General features: G+C 32.1%; 1 long non-coding RNA gene across 1 annotated transcript; it reads right to left on the bottom strand.

Moving 5' to 3' along the window:
* Positions 1–4,371: 4,371 nt before the first annotated feature.
* On the bottom strand, positions 4,372–8,595 carry LOC113393657 (uncharacterized). The gene is made up of 4 exons (XR_010309772.1): positions 8,481–8,595; positions 7,428–7,510; positions 6,566–6,621; positions 4,372–4,645 (listed from the first exon to the last, which is right to left on the bottom strand). It is a non-coding gene; the product is annotated as an uncharacterized LOC113393657 (long non-coding RNA).
* Positions 8,596–12,549: the final 3,954 nt, after the last annotated feature.

The following is a 12,549-nucleotide window of genomic DNA, read 5'->3' on the forward strand; positions in this document are numbered from 1 at the left end:
GCTGGACAATCAAAAGGAAAATATTTCAGAATATGAACAAAATAAGACAACGCCAAATCTGATGCAGATTCAAATCGACAGAGAATCTCCTAATCTCTTGATAGATTCCGAAATTTTATTATATTTTTTATATAAGGTATTAGTAATTTTGACATTGATGATTCTACAATTGCAGAGATTTTAGGCAGCGATATAGAACCAGAAACACCATCGAAAATTTTAATAAAAAGCATCACCTATACCAAAAATTCCCTTAACCATGTCTAAGAGGGCGAAACAGTCCGCAGATATTTTGAATTCAAAAGAAAATATTAAACAAAACAAAATAAAGGAAGTGACTGAAAGGAAGGAAAAACAAATAGAAACTAAGTTAGGCAAGAAAAACAAGGCTGAAACTACCAAAGAAAATAGAACACTTCAGAAAAGAAAGAAACAAACCAGCCACAAAGAACGATAACAAGTAAACAAAAGCATTATTTTAGTGACAACGACGATGATAAACTAGCTGATTTATGTGATAAAGAAAATGATAATTATTTAAAAGTTAACCAGGGTCGCGAACAGCGAAAACACGAATTATTTACAGTTCCAGCAGTGAAGGTGAAGACAATTCACCTCACTATACAATTAAGGGAAAGAAAACTAAAGGTTTGCCGGTAAAGAGCATTAACCCGCCATTGGTGACCTATATGGCTGTGGTTTTCAGTAGATGCCTAATTCCGCGCCCCGTACCGCCAGTCTATCTCGCGACAGCGACGCGTGCGCACGTTTCCGAGTTTCGCCACCAACCCGGTGCGTGAGACCGCCGTCACCAACTAGGTAAGTCAAATGGTTATTGTTATTTTTTATATTTTACTTATTTTGATAAGATGATTATTTTGATTTGATAGTATGTTGTTATAATTTACAGTTAAATCATATAATACTATTATTAGTAGGCGATTTTTCAGATTTGATCGACATCTTACGTGTTTTTCGTTCAAATTGTGAACATTATTTCAGCATGTCTTACGAAAGCAACCAGCGTCGTCTCGAGGCTCTTTTGCAAGAAGCAATGTCTGATGAGGATGGATTACAATCGGAAAGTGTCGGAAAGGAAAAATCGAACCAGATCAAATACAAATTCGGAGAGCGAAGAAGATTTGAGTGACCACGAATATTCAGGTAATGAAAACTCATTGTTCTATTTGGGAAAGGATAAATCGACGAGATGGAGTAAGGAGCCCCAACGTCAATCTATCCGTACTAGAAGAGTCAATATTATAACTTAGTTACCAGGACCGAAGCGGATTATTGCCAGTAAGAAAGAACCTCTCGCAATTTGTAAACACTACTTTGACAACAATATAATCGATATTATTGTAAAGTATACTAACCAATTTCTCCAAACACTTGTCGGGCGGTGATGGAAAATTTCCGCTCTAGATTACAGGAGTGCCAATCTAAACAAGGGACACATTTGGACGACGTTATTTTTAAAAAATAAAACCCTGATTTTTGTACTTTTAGAATAAATAAACATATTTTCTCTCATATCTCTTTTGTATTTTTTATAACCATTCGAAATGTTACCGGACTTTTGGTCTCCCTGTATTACCTACATACTCAAGGTATATATGCATTGGGCAGAATTCAGAGAAACCGCCGCCGTAGTAAGAGTTCATGAAGGACTCTGTTCCAAGGGGATCATATGAGGAACTCGTAGCAGACTATGAAAGTGTGGATATCTCGGTAACTTGTTGGAAGGATAATAAGCTTGTTACGTTGGTATCTACTTATGTTGGTTCCGAGTCAGCAGATTCGATAAGAAACAAAAGAAAAAAGTCTCTGTTGCCTGTCCAAAAATTGTAAAATATTACAATGCCTACATGGGTGGAGTAGATTTGATGGACAGTTATTTGGGCCGCTACAAAATTCGAATGAAAAGTCGAAAATGGTACATTCGATTATTTTATCACATGATCGACATGGTGGTAATAAATTCATGGGTACTTTATAAAAAAACACCACCCAAACATGACACTAGGTGATTATAGATCAGATCTTGCGGAGACATTGTGCAATTATAAAAAAAATTCTGAACCCAAAAGAGGAAGGCCTTCAAGCAGTAATATATATCGGGATATAGAAGCAAAAAGACATCCGGATCCAATGAAGCCCGTTCCTCCAAGAGACGTGCGGACTGATGGCTTAGGCCACAATGAAAGATGCACTTCTAAAAATAGATACAAACTTCCCGGTTGTAAAGGTTTTTCGCGGACTGAGTGTACTAAATGTAAGGTGGCATTGTGTCACACTAAAATTTTTTATAAATTATTTATTTTTTGATTAACCTAAATGCCTATTTCAGTTAATTAAAGTATGTGATTAGAAATAAATTTGTTTGATTGAAAACCACCTATTCTAGTATTTTATCAAGTTCTCACATTCCTATAAGTGTTTCATCAAAAACCGATAAATCCAGTTGATCTGGTCAATAACCGATAAATCTATTTTTCTTTTTTTAATAATTTGAGAGGTACCACACTTAGAATACTGAATTTAGGTTTCCAAATAGTAATGCTAACACCAATAAATTGATTATTTTCATTTAACTGTAAATTAGAAGGCCATGAGTTGATCAATATTTTTAACTTTTTAACAAAAAAAACGTAAATATCGAATGTTATTCCGACGCTCCTCAATTTTAACTTTTTAACTATAATTCGCAATAAATAACTTATATTTTGGAATAAAATCTGAGTTATCCCTTAAACCCCAAACATTCATCAATGACCATGAAATGACTAACAATAATTTACCAGTTTCTGCAAGTGTGACGTCCATCACTCCACCAAATCACAGAGAAACAGGTGAAAATTATACCCACCACATAAACCAACACCAGGAAAATCCGCAGATCAATTGACCTCTTCTTAAAATTAAAAAGATATTCAACCTATTTCTCAAAAAATAATGAAGTTCGTAAACGTAGCAAACAGGTTGGCAAACTTTTGACTTCAGAGCAGCATATAGCATTAGGAAAGGACAAAGAAAACGAAGAGACTTTGAAAGAACATAGACGTAAAGTTAATCAAAAAAAAATGGTTAAAACCAAAGATAAGAAGACTGATACAAATAGGATTAGAAAACGAAAGTTGTAAGGGGTATTAGCGAAAGCAGTCTTAGATAAATAGCATTTCACATAATAAGCAGACAGATACATGCATATTTAATGCTTGATTATACTGATATAAGTCAATATTTTATTGTTGTTTTTCTTCTTGATTGGTTTTTTGATTATACTTTCAATTTTGTTCTTAAATTACAATCAACAATTATTTTAACGAGAACGCCCTTATATACAAAAGTCAATTCAATCCACAACAATACAGGATCTCAATCTGCAAAAAAACTTCTTCAGTGACATATTTTGAATATTTTAAAAATTGTTTTAATGTCCGAAGTCAAATCTGAAGACAATCAATTCATTGAACCTCGAACCAAAGATAATAACCATTTGGACAACTTTAAATATACCTCAACGGTTAGTCGAGCTCAGAGCAACCGCGCCGGATCAGTGCCACCTCTTCACCTATTCTGCCTCCAACGGCAATCCTCTGTATCGCTGCCATTCGGTTGGTAATGATACGAGACAGAATGGTACAAAACAATAGAACGCACCTTTTGTTCCAGAATTAATATTTCAAGTCGCAAGTATTTACCAGCGCACTGCTGACCAATTGCGTGAGTTTGTTTATTTATTATGCTTTCACATCTTAACTTCTCAGCCAGTCGAGAAATTTTGACACATACCCCTCCCCCTTAATCGCAGCAAGCTGTTCACGAAAACTGGCAAGCTATAAAAAAAATTTGAACATCACACAACAGAAACCGAGCAGGATACAGCAGATTGCCAACAACAATGTTCAATCTACCAATGTCATTCAAATTATTCCCAACAAACACCAAACAAACCGATAGACAAACCAAGCAACCAAATCAGTCTACTAAAACATAAGTAGCTCACTTCCTACGAATTAATTGTTATACCTCTTTTTTTCACAATAATGTAAGTATTACTATTGACTAATGTTATAGCGTTGAATCATTTCCCCAGATGGGACCAATAGTTATTAGATGTTTCTCTTGAATAATTCTCAAGAACAGCCCGGAGTTTGGAAGCTGGAAGTATGTACAAGCCCTTACCTCAAGGGGAACGAAAGCACTTAAAGCCGTGATCCTGAACCTGAACTCTATTCGCGTCGGATTTGCCGTCCCATCGGATTCTAAGAGGATAGAGTGCACCAGTCTCCCTTGAGATTAGCTGCTGTGACTGAAATCAGTCAGGACAACATTATCTTTATATTTTCAATCAATATACTCTTAAAATATTGAACTGATTTTAATAATTCTTTCGCAGTAAAAAATCTAATTTATCTAGAGTAGACATTGCATTTCACTATGTAAGTACTTTTATAGCGACAAACTAAATTCCGCGCGATGAAGCTGAGGGTACAGCTTGTAAATAAAAATAAACACATTTATCAGTGACGTGCGGTGAGCGTTTAATTTAACTTATAATTCAACTCAACTCAACATTACAAGCGGCAATCGCACATAGTGAAGTGAAGCATTCCTTCAATACTGAATGTTTCCACTGGACCTGGAAAGAAAACATAAAAGCTTTTTAGAAACAATACAAAATAATAATATAATTCTCATTTACTGTCGAAATAGCTAGGCAGCCTGGCAAGTCTTTTCGTACTTGGTTTTAGGGCTTTGCACAAGCCAGTCTGGATAGGTATCACCCACTCATCAGATACTTTACTGCTAAGCAACAATATTTAGTATTGACTTGTTATTGTTTGAATGGTGAGCACAAGGAACATAATGTCTCAGTTCCCAAGGTTGGTGGCTCATTGTCGTCTTAAAAATGGTTAAAATCTCTTACCACACCACCATGTCTATGGGTAATGGTGATCACTTACCACCAGGGAGCCCATTTGGCTATATACATAATAAAAAAAGTCACCAACAGCCAGATGTGCGAGATAATTTAGGACTGCTTGGTTTAATATTAAAGTATCTTATCATCATTACCAACTAATATTATTCTTTCACCAATTTAGCATAAAACTGCTGCAGGTTCAAGCAAACGACGAGAAACTCAAAATACACCAATTAAAAACATTTACAGTATGTAATTTTTCTTTTTGCTGGACTAAGGTCTACCATCTCCTTTCGAGGAGATTTGGGGTATTAACGACCACGTGACTAGACACTCACGTGGCTTTGGTTCTGTCAGTGTTCAGTCACTCCTGAGCACAAGACAAATTTTTAACACAAATTAAACCCATGAAAATTCAGTGGTGTTTGCCTTTGCCACTGGGCCATATTGTCTTTTACTCATAACAGGATATTAATTAATAATTATTAACAATTAGTTGTCACCTGCGCCTTTGTTTGCATTATAAATCAAAATATACTTTATTCAAGTAGGCTTTTACAAGCACTTTTGAATCGTCATATAACAAACTATATTAAGTAAAGCTACCACTGGTTCGGAATGTAGATTCTACCAAGAAGAACCAGCAAGAAACACAGTAGTTACTCTTTTTCAACACTTAAAAATACAATCATGTTAGTTGAATACAATTATATAAGTATGTAATATATCCTGCCTGGAAATCAACAAGCATTAACTCCACGCTTTTTTATCATCTATATAATCTTGTATCGAATAATATGCCTTCTTTACCGATGTATTTTTTACAAATTATTTGAAATGATTTGAATTTATGAAACGGCAAAGTTAAAAATGTCTGAAGAATTCACATTAAATTCTAAAGATGATAACGGCGACGAACATGGCTGGTTGCCATATTAATGACCCTTCGATATATTGAAGACCTCCGTGATCGAGTAGTGTGTACACCGGTTTTCATGGGTACGCCACTCCGAGGTGCCGGGTTCGATTCCCGGCCGAGTCGATATTGAAAAAGTTCATTAGTTTTCTATGTTGTCTTGGATCTAGGTGTTTGTAGTACCGTCGTTACTTCTGATTTTCCATAACACAAGTGCTTTAGCTACTTACATTGGGATCAGAGTAATGTATGTGATGTTGTTCAATATTTATTTATTATATTGTTATTATAGTTGATTGTCAGGTGTTCCTTAGGGTCTAACCTTGCTTCATCCCAAATTTCATCAAACTCGATTCAGTGGTTTGGCCGTGAAAGAGTAACTTACTTAAACTTAATAATATTAGTATAAGCTCACATGTACTCCATACAAATCAACAACTGCTTTGTATTATGTAAATAATTGAGAATATCTTCAATAAAATTAAAAAGATTATATACTTTGTATACAAATCTTCTGTATGTGTGTATAAAACGAAACACTTAATGTACCAATTTCGACGAAAGGTTAGGTGATGCTGCCATTAGTTTCCAGGATAAAGTTTTTTGACAAATCAATGAAATGTTTATTTCACATAGAGAACATTGGTACGGGAATCTAGTCCTTCATAAACTATGAACATGAATAGCCTATAACAATTAATAATACAATTTGTACTCACAGACATCACGAGTGCGAAGACTTTCAAATTGTTTCATTCGCGACTTTGTTCTGTCACTGAAATGCAAATTATAAACAAATTAAAACATCAATGTTTATTAAAAATAACATAACATTAGTCTAATTAGAAAGAGAAGATTCAATTATATTTATCATTTAAAAATACTTATTGGATAATGAAAATTTAATCTTGTTATAACTTATAATGCTTATAATACTGTTTAATATATATAAAACACATCTATACTAATAAATAAAGCTTGAGAAATTTGTATGTTTATAATATTAATTCTTATTGATCAACAGAGCCTTCAAAGCCAAGTAGTTAAAGCATGTAAATAAAAACAACCAGATTGCAGTTTCCAAAACACAAGGTACCACTGTTTTTATGTGCTTAATATATTATGTTTTTATGTAAGACCGTGTTGTGCAGGAACATTTCAAGCCAAAGTAAAAATATTATGACTTAAAAGAGAGAAACTTAAAGTTTCATAGTGATTCCTATTAAAACTATAATTGTATATACATTTTAAAGTTAAAAATTAATTTATGTTACATATTATAACATATCATCTTAGTAGCCAAGATTGGTGTTACATTGGTGTAATAACAGATGGTTAATGTTCTTAGTGTCGATAGCTACTGGCGGTTTTGACTGTTGTTATTTTATCTGATATGTATTAATAAACAATAACAAGCATACTTAGATTTAATTTTCCATCAAATTTCTAGACATTATTGTATGTAGACGAGCATATTTTATTGTAAACTTATTATTCTTATTTAATTTGTGGCTATTTGTTTAGCTTATATTTTATGGAAAAGAAACAGTTTAAATTCCTTGAAAATCAAGTGGTACTCACACAATTGAAGTCAATCAGCCAGGGACACATAGATATGTTACTTGCTGCCTGCCGAGGTAGTCTGCAAAGCCACCCATGGTAAACTGGAAAAAGTTACTTGTAGTTAGTATCTCATAATATACATAACATTGTGTAAAACACTTTGAATAGTTTTGTTTTATTTAATATAGCTACAGACTCACTTATGAACCTAAATAATACCCACTGCCTGTAGTCATTGACACAGTAAACAAAAATTAACCATCCCTTACACCGACAACGCATCACCAACCTCGGGAACTGAGATGTTATGACTTTTGTGGCTGTAGTTACACCGTCTCACTCGTACGTCATACTGAGGTTTCAATGGGATCACGTTAAAAAATAATATCTTTACATTGCAACATAAGTTAAGAATAATGATTAACGAACATGGTATTCTTATTAGATTTATTATCAACAATAATTAATATTAATAATAAAAACATAAGAATGGCATAACAATGACGCTGCTTCTGGCAAGATACTATAAGACTCCTTTTAAATCATGGCACATATGCGTTTATACAAAGGAATTAATAATAGTCTGCGTGATTTGATCATGTTGGTGGAATAGCAAAAAAAAATGAAGGCTGAAGAATCATAATTTTAACCTTGGGGTACTAGCTCAAATAAAAAAAAATATATAGAAATTTTACCTCGCGATTCATACTGCTCTAGTAGAAAAGATGAGCAAATTTGCTTTACATCCAACAAAACACCGCACGCAATTTTTGGCCGCCATTGTTAAAAGAAAATTTATTATTTTTACATATGTAGGTATCTAATTAATGTCCTTTATTTGTTGAATAACGTAAATTATTGGAACTATTCTAGAATTAAATTATGAATATTATGTAACAATTGCAGGTAGTCTGAACTGATGTTGACTACAAAAAGTAATTTTAATGTTTAAATTACGAAATTTTTGAATTTAGTTTTCAGTTAAAGAAAACAAAATTCAATACGAAGCGATGATGATCATGCCATGATTGAAAAAGAATTATTATATAAAAAAAATATGTTAAGACTTACATATGAATTGTTTGATAACATTATAGCATGCACTTTCATTTCAATTAAATAAAATCGAGAGAAAGTTCTAAAGTACAAACTGACTAAACTCCGAGATAAGAACATGACCGGAGCACGGTAAAAGTGAAAAAGAAATCAAATATTTTGAAGCAACTGGAACTCGCATCAATAGTACCAACATTATATGAAGAAATCGATTAAAATATTTTTACTCGATTATCATTGCTATAATATAATAATATAAATATAGTATGTATAACAAAAAAATTATTGAAATATAAATATATATTTTCCTTAACTTTAAAATGTTCTGAAAATGATTCAAAATATTCTTTTATCTGTCTATTAAAGGATGTAATACACATGTTATGTATTAGCACGAAAGTTTCAAGCAGATTCTTCACAAAATACAAATAGTATTAATATTTATACAAAAAAAATATCGTTTCAAATCTATTGTTTTGTGTTATCTATGACATGAAGACACATTTAAGTTTTGCAGTCCAGACTTAACTTATAATGATTTGAAGATAATGGTCTAAGTACTATTCACTAGAAAAAAAAACCCTATTCTTTAAAAATTATTGGATTTTGTAGATATGTCTGAGATACATTTTCCAATGCTGTCTTTTTCGATATTTACATTGTTATGAGTATCAAAAAGGTGAATGTGAAATATATTTTTTTATGACTGATTCAAAATTCGTAATTGTTATTTAAAGATTAAAGCGTTTTATATATGTTACTCGTTTGTTCTATTTTTAATAATAAATGTATTCTATTGCAATGTGCAAGTTTTTTCTTTATAGCTTTATATTTTTTAAGCGTTTGAGCGTGTATGGACCTTTTTTCATAATGTATTTGTAGCAATTGTAAATAGCAGTACGCCGTGTGATTGATCCGAGTATCCGATCGTCGACCAGAGATAAAGTGAAAATTCTCACTTCCGGAATTGAGGATTCAATTTCTTATTGTTATTTATTTAAACAATCCTAATATTATTTTACTTCAACTTATTGTATCGACTGAAAAAAATATTAGAGCTCGTATCTTTTTTCTTTTTTGTTGATGTTAGTTTATTATAATCAACCAATATGCTTATAAGCTTAATAGCTATAAAAAATGAGTATACATTGTGTTATGAACTATATTTATTTATATAAGGTTTTACTTATAATAATCTCCATGAGGATTCGATGTTTTTGTTTATTGCATTCATTTGTAATTATAAGATATTCATTTACCCATTTCATGACACACCAACAATTAATTTAATAAACAGGTGCATTTGAATCGTTGGAAGTATTCAAGTTGAGCGTTATTTTTAAATTTCTGATTATTCTATATGCCTTTTCTATATTTGAAAAGAAAATTTTAGTCATCTCTGCCGTTTCTGCGTTTAGTTATGTTTTGTTCCATCTATGTATCGTTTTTTGCCTCAATGTCCACTTTATATATGACTGTGGGCGTCTATAAAAATGGGCTGTGGTCTTACTTTTTAGAGCTGTCTCTTTTGCCAGTTTATCTGCTGAGGAGGGAGGAGAACCAGGAAAATTCGGTGGCTATACCGCTTTCCGTCAGGTCGCGTTTGTGGTGATTTGGTTCACTCGATTTGGCTCGATCTTGAGTCACTATTGATCTTCATAGATGTTTTTCTTAGTTTAGTCACTAGGTTCGTGGTTTAGTAGAACGCGTACATATCCGCCTGGTTCACTGAGTAGCAGGAAGTCAGAGTTTATTTTTTAGCCACTAGGAGATAAGCGCATACAACTGAAGGAGAACTTCACCCTATAGATAAACCCAGTGTGCCTTTTCATACGATTCACATTTATACAAAGCAAGAAAGGAAATCGTTACCTTTTTGCTATAGTTGATGGGTTCACAAAATTCGTAACCATAAGACCTGTCAAAGACACGAAGTCTGTTACTACAATTAGATATCTTAAAGACCATATAAGTAATTTTGGTGTTTCAACACGCCTTATTACCGATAAAGGTGCAAGCTTTACAAGCAGCATTTTTAAAGAATTTACAAAATCTTATGGTATCAAACACATTACAAATGCAGTAGCAACTCCTAGAGCGAATGGTCAGACGGAGAGGTTTAATAGAACCATTTTAAATGCTCTTTCAACTTTGAATCATGGTAAAGATGAAAAGTCTTGGGATGACAACATCTTAAGCATTCAGTTATGATTAAATACGACGACACATAAAACGACTCATAAAACACCATCCGAATTGCTTTTTGGATTTAACATTCAATGTAAAAGTGAAGGGATTTTAAGCGCAGTTTTAAATGACACTATTAATGTGACATCTGAAGAGGAATTAGTAGTATTAGTAGTAGAGACGAAGTAAGGGAGAAAATAATAGAAGAGCAAACTAAAGATAAAGAAAGATACAAGAACAATAGTCATAGGAAAACTCCAAAGATATATTCCGAAGGTGACCTAGTAAGAGTAGAGCGACAAGTACCTCACGATGGGCAGTCCCAGAAACTAGTTGTAAAGTATCAGGGCCCATATCGTATAAAAAAAATTCTGCTCAATGATAGATATGTCATTGAGGATACTCCGTTATCGCTTAAAAATAACCGTCGTTACGAAGCCATAATTGCAGTAGACAAAATACAGCCTTGGTTAAATTTTTCTAGAGTTTTTGAAAGTAGTTGCGGAGGAAATTATTCTGATAATGAATAATTACTATGACGTGATAATTGTAATATAATAATAAGATTACATAACTAATTAGATTAAATACTAGAAAGGAAATCTTATAGTATCAAAATTATTGAAGATAATATATAAAATGTAAACAAATAAATAAATAAATGTTATCAATTTATTTGAATAAATATATTAGTAATATAATTGTAAGTAGAATAAATAAGAAAGGAATAGAAAAGTAAAAATAAAAAGTATATAAGAATAAGATACGCGAGTAGAGTACAATTGTATTTTTTTTTTTATTTAAAGAAATTTTAAATTATATTTCTAAGCGAAGGGGCTCGCTCTTAACTGGAAGGCCGAGCTGTAAGCCTATAAATTAAGTTTAATAAAATATTTTTAAATAATCATTTAAGGTTGTATAGCTTTTAGCTATTGAGTTATATTCAATCACAGAATTATATAAATGTGATGAATACTTTTTGGTTTGACATTTTTATAATAAAAGTAGAGGAAGAATATTTTTGAATTTGACATGGGAATTGTTAATCTGGGTTGAAAAGCGGAAGATAATGGATGATTGTAATAAAAACTGGAGAAATAAATATTGTAAACTATATTAAATATTGTTAATTATTTGACGTTCCTATTTACTTGAAGCTGGGTCTTCAATATATAGGCGGACAGGCATATGTATATACATAATTTTCTAAGCAGATATAGCTTGCTACAACCAAACACCATGACAAACTAAAAAGACAAATAAATGCTACATGCTAAAGATTTCGGTTGGGCTTGCATATGCTGCGGGTCTGTTGGACTTATAGTTACCCTGGATTCCTTAGAAAGACCTACCGGACTCTCCGGACGCGACTTAGTGAGCCGATAATACAGTCAGCGGCTCAATCGCTTACCCCGTTTCAGTGACCTTTAAACTTTAACTTAATACAATTACTGCAAATGGATTCATGAATATTAAAAATGTATACTTATACCTATATTCTTAACTATTATATATAACTTCAAATAATTTATATCACGCAAATTACTCAATAAGTAAGTATGTTTATAATAAACGTTTTTATGACGTATTACAAATGGCGCTGCAAACAAAATATAAATAAAATTAAGTTTTACTTATTGCATAATTCATTAAATTTGATTCCGAATCATACCTTATATTATATAATATCATTATATTAATGGTAAGAGATATTTCTGACACACATTTACTTAAATTATATATATTTAAATAAACAATAAATGAAACATTAAATGTCTTCGAAAAATTCAAACAATCAATGTCTTATGAAAATTAGAGTTAGATAAATAACTGTTTATATATAAACAACTATTTAAATTTAATTCTCAAGTGTTTTAGACATAAATGTAATAAAATA

This window comes from Vanessa tameamea, chromosome 29, assembly GCF_037043105.1.
Source record: "Vanessa tameamea isolate UH-Manoa-2023 chromosome 29, ilVanTame1 primary haplotype, whole genome shotgun sequence".
Taxonomy (NCBI): Eukaryota; Metazoa; Arthropoda; class Insecta; order Lepidoptera; family Nymphalidae; genus Vanessa; species Vanessa tameamea.